General features: G+C 36.2%; 1 protein-coding gene across 1 annotated transcript in view; it reads left to right on the top strand.

Annotated features, from left to right (window-relative positions):
- The first annotated feature begins 4,679 nt into the window (after window positions 1-4,679).
- Window positions 4,680-17,868, top strand: part of ZFYVE9 (zinc finger FYVE-type containing 9) — a 56,702-nt gene continuing 43,513 nt past the window's right edge. Inside the window, exon 1 of the mRNA XM_070941340.1 lies at window positions 4,680-4,822. The gene's annotated coding sequence lies outside the window, so the exon portion shown is untranslated. The remainder of the gene's footprint in view (window positions 4,823-17,868) is intronic.

Raw genomic sequence — 17,868 nt, 5'->3', positions numbered from 1 at the left:
ATCTTCCTTGGGAATGGGACCTGCAGCATTCGCTGCCTCCCCGTTCTGATGGGTCGGGTAGATGTGACTGGCAAGAGACGGTCCCTCAGATAACCTGGTCCCAAGCCATGAAGGACTTTAAAGGTGACAACCAGCACCTTGAATTGCACCCGGAAGCAAATCAGCAGCCAATGCAGCTCCCACAGGAGAGGTAATACATGTGCACACCGGGGTCTGCACAAAACCATGCAGGCCACTGCATTTTGCACCAACTGGAGCTTCTGGGTGTTCTTCAAGAGCAGCCCCATGATTTGAGCCTCTTTGAGATATTTCTTTAGGTTCATAGCTTAATATATTAAATTGGTCCAGTGATGTTAAATTTGCATAAATACTTTAAATTTATTGTAAGACACATAACTTCCAAATCTTTTAAGAAACATTCTTCTAATTCTAGTTAATTGTGAATTATGGAATTAAATTATAGTGCTCAGATTTTAGCTTGTCAGTAAACTTGTTAATTACGTTCATGTACCTTTAGTATATCGGTGTCAAAAACTGATATACATAATACAGTGACCAGATTCAGATAATCTGAATGGTTGATTATATATATTTCAGATTATTTCAGCTATCATATAGGGAGAAGGTAAATTGTGTTATGTGGAAAATCTAACATGAGTAATCACTTTGGTTTTGCCTTTATTGGTCCTACAAAATTTCAGCATTTTCTTTAACAATAGCTTGAAATAAAATAAAACTTATTTAACATATTTCTAGCTTTTCTTTTCAATTGATTTAACGTTGAAGGAGAAAAAGACTAGATCGTTTAAATATTAAAAAGAACTGTATCCATATATACTCTCTTTGGGACAAAAAGATGCATAAGCATCTTTTTGTCCCAAAGAGAGTATATATGGATACAAATTATTAAACATAAATATTTATTAAACATAAATATTTTCCCACAGTGTAGTTTCATTTTTTTTTAAAAAAATTGATTTATATGCCGCCCTTCTCCGGAGACTCAGGGCGGCTTACAATACGTTAAGCAATAGCCTTCATACTTTTGTATATTATACAAAGTCAGCTTATTGCCCCCACAAACTGGGTCCTCAATTTACCTACCTTAGAAAGGATGGAAGGCTGAATCAACCTTGAGCCTGGGGAGATTTGAACATGCAGGTAATTGCAGGCAGCTGGATGTTAATAACAGGCTATTAGTCTGCTGCGCCACCAGGCTCTTAATGTAAAAGACCGACCACAGCATCTTTGTTGATACATAATGGTAAACCAGGGTTATTAAACCATAGTTTGTTGAAGAAGTGATAAGACGCCTGGTTTACAAACACTAAAGATAACAAATAGGTTTGTTCTTGCATTAGGCTAAAACCAGTCAAAATTCATTATCACTTAGTATGTGTGAACAAGTCTGCTGTGAAAAGTAGAGAATGTCTGATTTGCTGACTATATTTCTCATGGTATAGGGATGCTTGATGACACTACAAATACTAATATGGGCAACTAGATGGAAATGTGAAGGAAGAGAATGTTTACTAGGTTGCTTACTACTTTTAATTGGGTGATACTTAATTGGCAGCTTGTTTTTTCCAGAACTTTTAATGCAGCCAAATGCAGCTTTCCACTGCCCAGGTCTATATTGAGAACCCTAATTTTATTCCTTTTCCCGGTTGTCTGAATTATAAACATCCTGCTTAAGAAAAGTATTAACTTATATGATGGTATCATAACAAACATAGAAAAACATCTGATCCAAACTTATATCTTCTGATTTTAGATTTCCCTGATAATCAAAATTTCACTTACTGAAAGATGTGCATTCTCTTATTATTTTTTAAAAGAAATTAATTCAACTGTTAATTAGTCCCATTTACTAGGATCAGCTATAAGCCAGAAAATAGTGCTTTATTGAAATCTCTCAATCTGAAAATAAACTATTTGCTTTCTGTGTAACAATCATCTATTCCTGCAACCTAAAATGGTAGATGCCTTGTCCTTGTGCTAGAAAAAGTAGGAAGTGTGGAGCAGCCATATATCTGCAGTTAGTATGAGGGGATATTTATTGGGAATATTAGTTATGCCACCTACCAAGGGAACAATGTTCACAGTAGTTGAGTAAATAGGTTTAGGAATGTGCTATTAAACTATATTATATATATATATATATTATAATATATTATAATTTTTTGTACATCGCCACTTAAAGCAGCTCTACAATTTCCAGTAGCACATCAGAATAATAAAATCCAAAATATTAGAAACATTAAATCTTTAAATGTTCTATAAAATCCTTTTTGTAAGAGCAAACACAGGATCCCAGCTCCTAAGCATTACTGAATGTGCATTCCTTTGCACCTTTAATTAGGTTTAAATTCCATTAAATGCAGGGGATTTACTTTCAAGTTAATATGCATTTATATAGTATGAGGAGGGCAATTACAATTTCAGGATTACCTATGAAGGGTTTGTTTTTATTTGAATAGAACTGTTGATCTCTTTGTGTTTGTTTGGTTATTGTAAGCTGTCCAGAATTGCAGTGAGTTGGGCAGCCATATATATATATTTTGATATATATATATCAAAACCTATATTGTCACCAAACTATTTTAAACAGTGGGACCACTATTCCACCTGCCTGAAGAAGGCGGTAATAGAACTTTAGAATATATTCCATAATTATTTTAAAGCAGCTAGTAACTAGTAGCAACAAACCAACCTCAATGATGCAGATAACAAAAACCAGATCCTGTCTAAATATATTTGCTTTCCCAATACTCTTGTAGTACTTGTATCACCACATCACCAGGAAACACTTGCTCCTCCAATGTGGCCATCCTCCATCAGCAGAAACAAGCCAGTCTCTACATAATAACACAAATTGACATAATTTGATATCAGAAATAGTAGCCTAAAGTCAGCAGGGAACATTTTAACTCACTAGAATCTTCTGTGACCTTAGGGTGGCTTTCCTTGACAAAAGAAATCACAAAGGCACATTTCATTGTGAATCCGAGCCATGTTTTGTCAGATGTAATGCCTTTTCTCACAGATTGAGACAAAACTGCTTATTACACTAATGGGGTTAATCAGCCATCCTATGACTTTTCACCAAGACTTTTGTAATTGTCTTAATCATTGTTTTCTTAGTTATCACTTCCTGTAGGTAATTCTGTCTCACTACCGCTTTCACCCTAACAAATTGCAATATATAGGATACAGCATACTCTATACTTCTTTCTCATAACTATTTATGTATCTGGTGGCTGAGATCTAAGAAAACACTTTGTAATGTATTAGTTTGCAAGGCACCTCAATAGTTTGGCTTTTGATGGCTATTCCAGAAATTGTTTTTACATAGATCGTTTCCCTACTCACTGTTAAGTTAAAGAGTAGCTACCGTCGAGTACTGACTTGAAATATGTGAAATTTGAATAAAAAATAAAAGGATACATCAGTTACCAAAATTTCAAAAAAGTCAGATACTTGGAAGACAACATATTTGTCAGGGCAAAAATTACAGGTAGTCCTTAACCATTTGTTTAATGACAGATTGAAGTTATGACATGCTGAAAAAAGTGACTATTGCAGCATCCTCCATGGTCACATGATCACAATTTGGGTGCCTGGCAACTGACATGTATTTACAATGGTTGCAGCATCCCAGGGTTCACTCGATTGCCCTTTGCAACCATCCCAGCTGGCTTCTGCAAGCAGGGTCAATCGGGAAGCCAGATTCATTTAACAATGAGGCGTTTTGCTTAACTGTGGCAAAAAAGTTGTAAAACCAAGCCCGACTCAATATATTGCTTAGCAATGGAAATCCCAGTTGTGGCTGTAAGGACTATCTATACAAGGTAGACACATGCTTGGAGAGAGAGAGAGAGAGTGAGTGAGAGAGTGAGTGTGTGTCTGTGTGTGTGTCACAGGGAAAGCTAATTTAAACGCTAAACTCAGAAGAAAATATGCAGAATGCATAGATGATAACAGCTATGAAGACCACAAAATCTGGAGTGCCTGCAAAAAACAAACAAACCCGACGAACATTAGAGGGCAGCAAAAGGACACAGAAAGCCAATTTCTGGGCTGTTGCTTTGAGTACTGAGCTTGGCAATTTTGGTTGCAACCAAGCTCGGAGTTCAGCCCAACTACCAACCCGAGCTTACTGGCATTCAAAACCAATTCTTTCTGCCTTCTTAAAGTCACCGAAAAATATATGTTGTCCCAGGTCTGGTAGACCTACCCTCAGAACAGAGCAAGTTGTCTTTTGTGTGTGTGTGTATGTGTAGAAAAAGTGCCCTCTCACGACCCTTTCTCAGACGCCTGTGAGTTGGTGCGATAACACTCCCGGCTCAGAAATCCTCACAGATAAAAACGGCCGCCGCGTGCAGGACTCGCCACCTTCGCGGAGGAAGTCCATCGGGGAATACGAGGGAGCCGAGCGAGCGGAGGACGCGCAATTTCGCCATCTCATCCGCGGCGTCGCTCTACCACGCAGCCGTGCGCCGGTGGCCTGAGGAGGCCGGTCAGGCGCTGGGCTCGTGCCGCAGTGCCGTGCACCGCCCCTGGAACCTGGCAGGGGGCGCTGGTTACCGGTTTGCTGAGGTAGCCTCCGAATAAGCTTAAAGTCAGCCAAGCCCGCTGGCCGCCAGCGGCCCTCGCGGTTGGGAATTGAGGGACGGGCGGGCTCCGCGTCGGCCTTTCTGGCGCTCGTTTTTAGCGCAAGGCCCCGCTCGGGAGAGAAGAAGGGCTCGGCGGCCCCGGGAGGAACCTCTTCGCCATGCAGGCCCGGCGGCGCCTGCTGCTGTTGTTGCCGCCGCTTTCGGAGGTGAGCGAGGCGCCGGGTTGCGTCTTTTCCCCCATCGTTGGGCCGCTAAAGGCCGGGCTACCTTCTTCCTGGGCCCGTGGGTGGGCATTATGAGGCACCCTCCTTTGAGGAAGGAGCAGTTCGGAGGTGCGTTATCTCTGCTGGGCTTCCTGAGAGATGGTGGTGGAAGAGGAGGAGGAGGAGGAGGAGGAGGAGGAGGAGGCGAAGGGAATCCCCCTCCTGGAGGGGGCAGACAAAGGTTGGGAGCCCCTGAGGGTTGGAATTAAGAGAAAGGCGGGATTTAAACGGAGTAATCAAAAATTAAATATTTTTTTTGCCTCCGATAGGAACTCCCTTCCTAGTGACTTGCGCGTCTCTCGTAAGTCTGAGGGAGGTCAAGCCTTGAGACCTCGAAGGGAAAGAAGGGAAGCTCGTCCCCGCTTACCCTTTGCTCGGGGCAGATGGCTCTCTCGCCCCTTCACAGGGCGCTTACTTAATCGCCTGAAAGTTTGGGGCTTCTCTTTATAGTGTCTTCCTTTAGGAGGGGAGGTTCCCCACATCTAAGGATGCCAGCCAGAAGACGTGGCAGGCACCCCCAAACAACACTTGCCGTCCTACTTAATCTACTTATTTTGCTCCTTTAATACAGCCAAGGTGCCTCGTTACAGGACTCTTAGGGCATCGTTTTCGTATTGTTTGTTTGCATTTTCGCCTTTTGTATTCCCCTATTCCATTTTTTTTGCTGCTGCTGCTGCTGACTGACAGCTATGCCTTCGTGACCCAACTTTTGTAAATTTGGCAAATATTGTATTTGCTGATAAAATGGCATATTTTACCCAGTTTGCACTTTAGGTGCGTGGAGTGGAGGACTACAGCATTCCCATGCAATACAGCATTCCCAGCTAGAATGGATTTGGGGAAGAATCAGTTAAAGAATTTACATAATCTAATTCAATGTATGAAGTGATATGCATTCACAGTTTTGATTTGGGCTTGTGACATCCATCTACTCTCCTTGTAATTATGGCAAATATCTGCACTCCCCCCCCCAAATAAAGTGGTTAAGAATAATTTTTTCTATATCCTTAGATCTTTAAGTTTAAACAAATCCAATATTTATTATTTGTGAGCTCCTGAGTGTCAGGGTTTTTTTTATAGAAATTACATAGTTTTAATAATTAACTGATAGAAATATATATGTGAGTTCAAACCTTAAAAGTAATTTTCTTCAATTCCTCCTCAGTTCTTTAAATAGTTTCTGACAGGTGGCTGAAATCTTTCTATTGCTTAATATCACTTACTATTTTCTCCTAATATTTAACATGCATCTTCTTTCTTTTAATTTCAACCTGTTGGTCCTTATCCTGTTGTCACTTTTAATAGAAAAGTAGTCTAGTTTTCAATGCCTTATAGATCAGTCCTAGCATGCTAGCTGTGGTATTCTGGGAATTGAAGTCCACACATCTTAAAATGGCCAGGGTTGAACAATACTGTTATAGATAATTTGTCATCTTTTGTTTGCAAGGTAAACCTGCCCAGTTCCTTTAACCCTTCTTTCTTGGGCTTAGTTTCAGACCTCTTATCATCATGCTGCTTCTCCCCTGAACCTGATTCAGGTTGTCTAAATCCCATTAAAATGCAGTGCCAAGTGTAGTGGCCAGAAATGACCAAAGCATTACTATCAGAGTGCAATGGAATTATTACTTCCTAATAGATGGATGAAATGCTTCTGTTAATATAGCCCAGTATCATATCACCTGTGTTAGCTGTTACATTATACTGATTACTGATTATACTGTTTAAGCATACTAAGATTATTCTGTATCATGATTAGCCATCTTCTGTCTTGGTATCATTAGCAAATGTAATAAGCATTCCTTCAGTATCAACTTTTAGGTCATTTAGGAAGACATTGAACAGCGCTGGGTGAAGACCCTGAGGGATCTCACTCAGTAGTTCCAATCAGGACAATTTAGAAATTCTCTTTTGGGTGGGTTGTACAACTGGTTGGTCCAGATTATTATCTAACCAACATCTTGTTCTTAAGGATATAATTAAAAATCTTGTTAAATGCTTTACTAATGTCATGGTGCAATCCATTTACAAGACCTCTTTTCTTAACAAATTTTTATCGCCATAAAAAGAAAAAAATATTGGTCTGACATGACTTGACAGCCCTATGCTGTTGTTTTCTAAGTCACTGCCTGTTATCTTTGAATATTTAAACTATTTGCAAAAGTGAAAAATTAACAGTTAAAGTAGGCTATTTTTATCTTTTATTCTATTAATTCAGCATGCGTGAAAATATAGTATTTATTTACTTCTCAATGTTCTTCCCCTTTCCCAGTAAACTTTCTAGAATATTCTAGTCTATAGAAATGTATGGATAAGAATGTTAATTATTTTTTAAAAACAGTTCAGCTCTGTCATAAGGCTTTATTTCTCATGTAAATCTGTAACATAATGGGAATTTATTGCACTTGAAATGTACAGATTTGAAGGGTCCTGGAGAACCATGAATTCCCAATCCTGGGTTTGATTGTATTTCTTTTAATAGATACATTCAAAACCTGAGTTTGGGTAGCCATGAGTATAATTGAAAAATGAAAAATGCCAACCTAGATAAATATTTAAAAATAGAGTAAAAGAAATAGTAAATAAGAGATCACATAATTTTTCACACATTTCTGAAAGTAAGAACGGCACTTCTGCATAGTTTCTGAAGAGAATTTTCAATTGAAGAGGGTAACAGTACTGAAGCCAATAGGATGTGAGCTTTATTGAATACTATAGTATTTAATTTTGAGTAAAAATGTATAGGATTATTTTTCTATTTTCTTAGATTTGTTCAGCTCTGATTTGAGTGATCTGCTTTCCTTTTTTCAGCACACAAGTTACTTATATTTGTCAGGGTCTGTGTGTGCAGTTTATAAGTTTAACTGGACACATTGTATTTTATTCTTTTCAGTGTGGTTAATGGATAAGAATGTGCTTGTAGTTTTTTAGTATATTAGATCCTGATTATGCTTTATTAATTTCTCCATTATTCAGTCTTGCCACGTTTTTCTTCATTTAGAAGAATAATATATAGATTATGTGTTCTGATGCTTCCTAGGGACACTAGAGCATACAATAGAAGGAAAACAGTGATTGTAATGAACTTTCCTCTGATACATTACATTTCATGAATATTAGCCCCAAATAAGTGCCTTTTTCATTATCCTTCTTTTAAAAAGCTACCATAATGATACCAGTAACTGCAACCTTTCAAGATAGTATTGATTATAAATGGAGTTTAGAGAATTCTAGAATATCAAGAAAAATAAGTCGTTGAAAGTATTTTTCTGAGAAATTTAGAACAAAGACAAATTGAATAATTAAATCTATATTCCAATGGTGATTTTAGTACTGGGTAATATATTCTGAAAGATAATTGATTGGAGATGCTTGGGTGTAAATTTTCAAATTGGAATTAATCACATGTAAAGTAAAAATGAGAATAGAGAATAGTCTAGTTCTTTGAGCAGCTATGTTTGTTTGATAGACTTCTAGGATATCTTTTATCTAATACTGTGCTCATAAAGAGCTGTTTTGCTGTTACAGCAGCTATCAGTAGCATTTCATTAATTTTATGATTTTGCTAGTACAAGAATAAGTCAACCCTTGGTAGCCAGCTCATTCCACAGCAACATTAGAACTATACCTCATTGAGATAGCTTACAATAATAGAATCTGCAAATCTATGACTTCCCTTTTCCCCTCATATCCAGGGAATTTGGGGTGGGAAGGGCTGGCCTGTGTTTCTCTGTAACTCTCACCTCTCTGAATAACACATCTTTCTTTTTTTTTTTGCACCTGGTGTTTCCCTAACAGCCTCTGGATTCCTTCTCTTAAGTTGTCTCCCTGGCTTTCTATACTATATTAAAAACTAGTAGAATGTTTGAGAAACTAAACTCTGTCAAACATATGGCCTAGGCTATAATTTTAGCTGCTAAAGTAGATGAGTAGAATGTATTTTTCTATCTTAAGGAAAGAATTAATATACAATGAATTAATATACAATAAATTAATATATAATATAGTTAATTTTAGTTGTAATAAACATATAGGAAAATAGTTGAGTCATAAAATGAATAAAGTTTGGTTAAAGTTAACCTCAACTACCATGAGGTACTACATTACCAGTTTCATTCTTATTGAGATATAGTATCTTCTGCTGGTTTCTGTGCATAAGATATATACTGTGTAAAAATACACAAATCCCTCTAATGGAGGGAGGTGGAAGTCATATAAAATCCTGTACTTGGGGCCATGGCATAATGTATATCTATATTTCTCTGCTCTGAGAATTTAAGCAAGGTGGACTACATAATCCATTCTGGCAGTATTTTGGCTAAGGGTATTAAGGCTGTGCAGTGCTTCAGATTCAAGGTAAGATATGCTATTTGGAACATATGTGGAGATGTATATGGCACCTTTTTGAAGCTTCTTAAACAAAGTGCATTTTTTCCCCGCATTATTGTACAACAGTTACTTTGTGCAACCATGCCCAGCCCAGGAAAAGATGAGCTGCTTTATAGCATTTATAACAAGTGTTACTGCATGTTGTATTCACCCCACATCACATTTCTTCCTTCAGATCTGAAGCACCTCAGAGCACATACAATCTATGCTTGGTAGTGAAAGTGCTCAGGATTACTCTCATGAAATATAAAATAACCTAAAATGCATTATAATTGTTAAAATACTGCTTTAGGATTGTTAAACTTCCTTCAGCTATGGCAAAACTAAATATGAATGATGAGCAATTCAAAATCTGTAAACATATGCATAAATTGCAAATACTAGGACTGTGTACTGTTTTGAATTTGAGCACTGAGGGAATGCATTGACATATGAATGGGTATATGCATAGCACTTGTCGGCATCTCCTTAAATGAAATACATTTTTTCCAAAAATTGCATGACACTAGAACCCCCCCCCCCAGCTGCTTTAAGAACTTTCCAATAAATACTACTGGGCACCCTTTAGACTCTTTTTGAATCCAGAACTCTACACTACATAATGTTATGGTAGTAAAAATACTGTAAAATACTGTTGCTACATTTTGTTTAATTCAACAAAAATATTTTAAGGGATAATATTTTATAATAAGTAGACTTAAAAAGTTACCATAGTGTTGACAGGACTTGCTTACCAGTAGGTAAAAATGCAGCCCAACTGACTGTTGATATAAAACTTCCATTGCTTATAAAGAAAATTGTTTTAAATAATGGATAAAAATGCAGTTCAAAGGTTTTTATGAAAGGTAAAATAATGTCTTGTGCTCAACTTCAAAACAAATCTAGCCATCAATTCAGAATCTGATCTTTGCATTCTGTTGCTAGTTAGATGCTTCAGTCAGTACACTAACAGCTCTGGAAAATGAACATCATCTATAGATTCTGTTCCTTCCTTGTTTTTTATTTATTTTTATTTTTATTAAATCTCCCCGTCCCTTTGCACCAGAAATGGTGCGCAAATGTTATTTTAATCTATTTTTATGTTCAGATTGTCTACTTCACAGATTGCTTTTTAAAATACTGTGGAATTTCTTTGGTGGGGGAAGGATATTTAGTAGTGGGATGAAAACCAAAGCATTTGAGTCCTGCATACTGTACAAATGTAAAGAAACTACATACTATACGTTTTGTCTTGCATATAAATATGAAGAAACTTCTCAGTGTGTATGTATTGTAAGTAGATGCTTTTGGTACAGGCTATGCATAGTGTGAGGGGAAAAAATGAGAAATCACATGACTGGTTGCTTTAAGTTCAGTATTTAGGCAAATTTATAATATTGTTAAGAGAAGAGCATGTTCTCTAGTCTACAGGTGTTTCTATACGTTCTTATTGCTGCAAGTAAGGAGGAGGTTCTTTCAGAAATGTATTTTCATGTATGTGTATTTCCAATCTTTGGCAATTTTAGCATATTTCATATTTGTTTAAATACTTTATCCAAAAATATATAAGTTCTACATGAAGAAATGTTGCTTGTAATGTGAAATCAGTTGCAGTTAATTTTAATTTCTTAAAACTTGTACTACAAGAAGCAGCAGCAAAATCAGAACTGGAAATTTGTTTTGTTTTTTCTGTTTTCCTCTTGTTCTTATCTGCAATTACTTCAGTTTGTAACTGTATCTGGAAAATATTCACATTACATAAATGTGTATGATGCCTAATAAAAATGATATGCATAAATTGAGGAATATATAGGTTGTGTTTAATATTGTAAAGCTGAAAAATTATGTAAGAAAATCACCATTTGTGATGTCACTTAAAATGAATCCCTTACTTAGGAATGCTGATGGCATGGATTTTTTTCCATTGTGAATGCCTGGCTGAAGACCCTTAAACACCTATCTTCCTCTTGCCTGCCTCCCTTTGCAAACATAATTTTCATATATCTTACTCTAGAAGAGGTTTCACTCCAAACAGGTTTGAGGCATATGTACACTGCAGCCAAGCAATGCAATTCTAATTTTCTTTATTAATTCCCACACTGTTCTTAGAACTTACCCTAAGTAGATGTGCACAGGATGCCACCCTGATGGTTAAGCAGGCTTTTTAGAGACACCTATATGCATACTAATAATTATGGTTTCCATTATGGAAAATAAATAGGGAAGGAGAGATTCACATCTTTCAGTTTTGTGCTACTAAATAAGTTAAAATCTTTTGCTGGATTTCTAGCTCTCTGCTTTTAATTCCCTTCGCTGCCTTTTAGAAATTTGAATTGCTTAATTCTTGGAGAAATGTGTGTTGGAGTTTGGGAGCAGGCAGGAAGTTGGGCTTTGTGTGTGGCCCCATGGGAAGAAAGGAGAGTTGAACGAGGATGAGCTTAGCTCTCACAAAATGCATTCAAGTTTTCACAATCCAGTTTGAAAAACTCCATCTTAACATATGACCTTAAGAAATGTGATTGAACCCAGTTAATAGTGGATCATTTAATAAATCAACTTAAGTAAACTTATGGCTGATTCTTTGACCTTGGCATAGTGTTTTAATGTAGACAGAGGGCATAGAGAGTTTTTGCTTTCCTGTGAATTCATCATGAATCTGCCATGGTGTTTTTCCTTCTTCGTTATCTTATTCACTGTTATTTGGAAAGACATCTTCAGATGCAGAAGTTACAGAAAAGCAAGATTAACAATGGAAGGGTTGTGTTTTATCTAGAATTCTTGTTTCCATACTTGAATGTTTAACTTTCTGAAATACTTATGTTATTGGGTTTATATTTAAATAAACATTTAAAATTGGGGAATATAGTGAAATCTACTACTTATATGCATCTTATTATGTACATTTAATTATTGTTCCTTTTTGCCTACTAAGAAACTCATTGCTTTTCCTTCATACTATGGTTTCCAAAATTTCACCATAATAAAACCCGTGACTTCAGAATGTGTGTTAGAACATGATTACATTTTCAGATCTCTGCTGAAATTCATCCTGTATAATTTCTGTAATCTGAATTTATCTCAGTTTGTTCTTTTTCAGTTGTGAATTCTGCTTCTTTTAACCACAAAGTGAAACAATCAACTCCTCTGTTCATCAAGGACATTCTCCAACTGCCAAAATTATATTTTCTTTACTTTAAAAACTTTGTCAGAATCTTTGACTATTTGTACTTGTAAAATGCCTTTTAACTCCTGGTAAAAAATTCCTGGGTTCTTGGCCTATCAAAGTTCTTTTTTGTCTCCTAATCAGGAGTGTACATAAAATGGAAAACATATTTTGTTTTGAACTTAAAACAGACTTGCATTATGGAAGTTCTGTTGAAACATTTTAGTTATTTTGGTTGCAGTTTGGTAGAAATAAAACCCAGAACATTTGAGTTGTGCTGGTTCAATTAAAACATTGGAAATGGACCAAGAGTGGTTTTTATAGGGCTATTAGGGCAAGAGTAATATAAATTTCTCATTTTCCCCCTTTTCCATATGACTTACTCCTTCCTTCCTTCCTTCCTTCCTTCCTTCCTTCCTTCCTTCCTTCCTTCCTTCCTTCTCAATTGCCACTTCTGATCTGTTGGCCTATGCACCTATCACTCAGTTTGTCACAGTCTCAGTATAGTATGTCCTGCTGGCCCATGCACCCAATTCTTCCCAGCACCTCTGTTTCCTCCTCTGACTTCTGCATATAGAAAACTCTTCACCCTTGGCTTTTTTCTATTTTTACACCTTTTCTCTGAATTACCAAAACATTTGTTTGGAACATATTTTGGTTATATCTAACAAAAAAGCCCTATTATGCCATGCACATTGACCATCCAACATCCAAAGCATGCAAGTTTAGGTTAATACACAGAATATTTTGCACAGTTTTGTTCATAATTTTTAAAGCATAAAGGAATTATACTTTTCAGTGTATGTCGGAATCTAGTTTTTTCAATACTTAAATATAAGTGCAACACATTTTCAATTTGCAAGATGAACCTAGAAATTACTGAGCGTTTTTTGCAATGGCAGAGAATATTGGCTTTCATATAGTTATATTTCTTGAATACTTTATTTGGCTAAGTTGATTAAACACAGAAGGAATTTATCTCTGATACAAAATCACTTTGTTGCTCTGCTCCAAAAGCAACATAATAATGAAATTATAATAATGAGGATAATAACAACAATAACAATAATAATAATAGCAACAATACAACAATCTAAGTCCAGTCTGAACATCTGGCTGAAATAATAATACCAATAAAAGGGGGAGCAAAGAAGATAAGGATAAATGATAATACTACAGCCACACTACATGGGTTAATAGACATTAGGCAACACTGACAGAATTAAGTGTTGAACAGAGTGATGGCAGAAGGGGAAAAAACTGTCCCTGTGCTTAGTTGTTTTGGTATGCAATGCTCAATAGCGCCATCCTAAGGAGTCGAGTCGAGTCGAGTCTAGACTAGACTAGCCTAGCCCAGTCCAGTCCAGTCCAGTCCAGTCCATCCCATCCCATCCCATCCCATCCCATCCCCATCCCCATCCCCATCCCCATCCCCATTCCATTCCGTATACTCTTACTCTACTCCCTATAAAGGTTAGACTGACATGTAGAATTTGGAAACAGATTTTATGCTTCTGATAGTATTTTGTATTTGTATACAGAGTTCTATGAATGGTGCCAATGTTATCTTTGAAGTTTAAAATATAATTTTGCCATTCTCAGTATGACCTTCCTACTCAGTATCTTCCATGGCAGAGATAAAATAGAAAGGCTTTGGTTTGGATCTGAAGAATGAGGGATCCAAAGTCTCAAACCATTACTTTGGATATGAGAGACTGTAGGTAGCCCTGGAAAGAAATGAAAGAAAAAACAGACATAAAGTGTCAAGAGACAACTCACCAACAGTAATTTAGCCCAAATAGAAGGAAATCTGAATAAGTGTTTCAAATTACTCAAAGGAGAGTCCCTTTGCTTCTTTATTGATGGCTATAACATCCCTACTGCAGCTGAAAATTACATTGGGCTTGGAAACTCAACTATTTCTCTAGTGGCAGAGTCCACACCCAACTCCTTCATGTCATCATCAAACCTTTCATTTGAAATTAGTTTCCAAGTTCTCAAAACTGGATCATGTATTGTGAAAAATGTAATCTTTTAACACACTACAAACACCTTCCTAAGAACTTCAATATAACCTCCAATCATGTTAAATTCTCATTTTGTGTTATTGGCTTATACCCTATTATTATTTTCCTTTCAGTTGTCAATCAAAATAAAAAAAACATTGTCACATACAGTGCAGTGTATTAACTTCCAAGAATCATTGCTGTGATATAGTTTGTAACAGGGTGGATTTGATTTAAATCGAGTCGATTTAAATCATGATTTAAATCATTTAAATCGCTAGTAAAAAGACTTGATTTAAATCAACTCGATTTAAATCATAATTTTTAAAGAGCAACTGTCATCTCTGCTACTCCTTTGACCCGCTGTTGACTCACCGATAGTCCCAGTGTTGCAGAATATACAGCCTCATGCTACATAACTAAGCTCCATTTCATGCTGAATAAACTAAATTATTTATGTATCTTAAATAGAAAACTATCTTACGATAGATTTTTACCCCAAAAGTTTTTTATTAAAATAAATTCAATAAAAATAAAAAAAAATCTGATTTAAATCAAAAAAATCCGATTTAAATCAAAAAAATCCATTTTTTTTTAAATCATTGATTTTTATCCACCCTGGTTTGTAAAGAATAATAAATTGCTTTGAAATTGTTGTGTAGTTTTGTTATTGATTTAGTTGCCTATGAATGAAATGTTTGTTTATATTTCATTTATATGTATAACTTCAAGAATGATGTTGGCATTTTGTACATTTTATCACCTTCCAATTTGATGGTATTCTTGTAAGAGCATTTTGTGGAGCAGCGATATAGAATAGAATTCTTTATTAGCCAAGTGTGATTGGACACACAAGGAATTTGTCTTAGGTATATATGCTCTCAGTGTACATAAGGAGAATAAAATACATTCATCAAGAATAAAAAAAGATGCAACACTTAGTGATAGTCAAGGTTACTAATAAGCTATCAAATCGTACTAGGAAACAAAATATAATTGAAAGATACAAGCAACATGGTTATAATAATAGTGGGAAGAGATAGATACTAGTAAGGAAGAGAAGAATAATAGTAATACAGTAATAGTAAATTATTTGACAGTGCTGTGGGAGTTGTTAAGCAGAGTGATAGCATTTGGGAAAAAACTCCTTGTGTCTAGTTGTTTTGGTGTGCAGTTCCCTATAGCGTGTGTTTGAGGGTAGAAGTTGAAACAATTTATATCCAGGATGTGAGGAGTCTGTAGATATTTTCACAGCCCTCTTTTTGACTCATGCAGTATACAGATCCTCAGTGGAAGGCAGGTTGGTAGCAATTGTTTTTTTTTTCCAGTTCTAATTATCCATTGAAGGCTGTGTTTGTCTTGTTTGGTTGCAGAACCAAACCAGACAGTTATGGAGGTGCAGATGACAGACTCAATAATTCCTCTGTAGAAGTGAATCAGCAACTCTTTGGGCAGTTTGAGCTTTCTTGAGTTTATGCAGAAAGAACATTGTTGAGCTTTTTTGATGTTTTTGATGTTAGGTGTCCATTTTAAGTCTTGAGATATGATAGAACCTAGAAACTTGAAGGACTCTATTGTTGATACTGTGTTGTCTGGTATTGTAAGAGGTAGTAGGATAGGAGGTTTTCTTCTAAAATCCACCACTATTTCTATGGTTTTGAGCGTATTTAGCTGAAGATTGTTCCGATTGCACCCCAAGGCTAGTTGTTCAACCTCCCGTCTGTATGCAGATTCATCATTGTCTTGAATGAGACCAATCACTGTTGTATCATCTGCAAACTTCAGTATTTTAATAGAGGGATCTTTTGAGATGCAGCCATTGGTGTATAGAGAGAAGGGAAGTGGAGAGAGCACACAGCCCTGGGGGGCTCCTGTGCTAATTGTACAGGTATCTGATGTGATTTTTGCCTAGTTTCACCTGCTGCTTCCTGTCTGTTAGGAAGCTTATGATCCATTTACAAGTGTAGTTAGGTACAGCTAGCTGATTTAGTTTAGTTAGAAGAATATCTGGAATGATGGTATTGAATGCTGAGCTGAAATCTACAAAGGGGACCCTTGCATAGGTCTTTGGAAATTCAAGATGTTCTAGAATGTAGTGCAGAGACATATTAACAATTTGCTCGGTAGGCAAATTGCAAGGGGTCTGACAGAGGATCCGTGATGGTTCTCAGGTGGCTAAGCACTAGTCTTTCAAAGGTTTTCATAACTACAGATGTTAGAGCAACCAGTCTGAAGGCATTCAGTTCCTTGATGGAGGGTTTCTTCGGCACTGGGATGATAGTAGAGCATTTGAAGAAGGAAGGAACATAGCACATTTCTAGTGATTTATTAAAGATGCAGGTGAAGATGGGGCCAGTTGGTCATAACCATACTTAAGAGAAGATGTTCTGTTTTTAAAAAATGAAATTGTTTTGCAAATTCATCTTTTAAAAGTATTTTAAAAAGTATACATACTTTTAAGTTGTTTATTTTCTATGTCCTGAATATTGAAATAATATTACTTTCAACAAATTCTGGCTGAATTTGATACTTCTTTTATTTCTCTGCTAGCGTGTAATAATTATATACAATTTTGCACCAATATTTTGTGAAAATTCAGAATCTACATCAGTTTAGGCAAGATGAATGAAAGTATGATTATGAGATGCTTTTTTATAGGGAAGAATCTTAAGTGCTATATACACTATCCAAAACCAGGAATATGTTCTGGTTTCCAGAAACTCATCCTAGATAACTGGCAAGAGTAGCACCAACAGCAGGAAAATCATCTAGGGAACAACAGCATCACATAAACAACCATTTAATATATGCTGATAATGCTACCTGCATTGATACTTGGGGAGAATAAATATCAGCTTTAGTTATTAAAATTATGGAATGTAAGTGTAGGAAGACATTGGAAATAATTTCACCCAACCTAATGTGTAAGAATCCAAACAGGAATAATTTCTGTTTAAACACTATCACTTGTTTAACATATCTTACTATTAGGAAATATTTCCTGATGTTCCACTAAAATCTAATGTACTTCCTTGTGATTTAAATGCACTTTTTCATGTTGTCTCTTCTGCAGCAACTATGAATTGCTCTGCCCCTTCTTTAGATGACTCCAAGAAAGTTATCATGTCTTCCCAGGCTTCTTCAGGCAAAATATGTTAGACATCTCCAACCCTTTCTAAAAGGATTTTTCTTTCATTCCATTTTCCATCTATTTGTTTTCTTCTGGATCTTCTTCAGTTTGTTAATATCTTTCCTAAAATGCATGGCCCAACATTAGATGTAGTATTTTAGATGTGGTCTGACCAAGATTGAATAAAGGGGATCAATGGCTTTTCTTGAAGTTGCTATTATGTTTCTATTGATGCAGCCTAGAAGACTCCCTGTAACTACAATGGTTTCCTAAGCTGCTTCCTTCTTTTGCAGTTATTTTTATAGTAATAATGTATTTTTTTTTA

The sequence above is a fragment of the Pituophis catenifer genome, unplaced genomic scaffold, assembly GCF_029215685.1.
Source record: "Pituophis catenifer annectens isolate HBS135680 unplaced genomic scaffold, rPitCat1.0.hap2 SCAF_3, whole genome shotgun sequence".
In the NCBI taxonomy this organism is placed as follows: Eukaryota; Metazoa; Chordata; class Lepidosauria; order Squamata; family Colubridae; genus Pituophis; species Pituophis catenifer.
The sequence above is the reverse complement of the archived record's forward strand: the minus strand, read 5'-3'. Positions and strand labels throughout refer to the sequence as shown.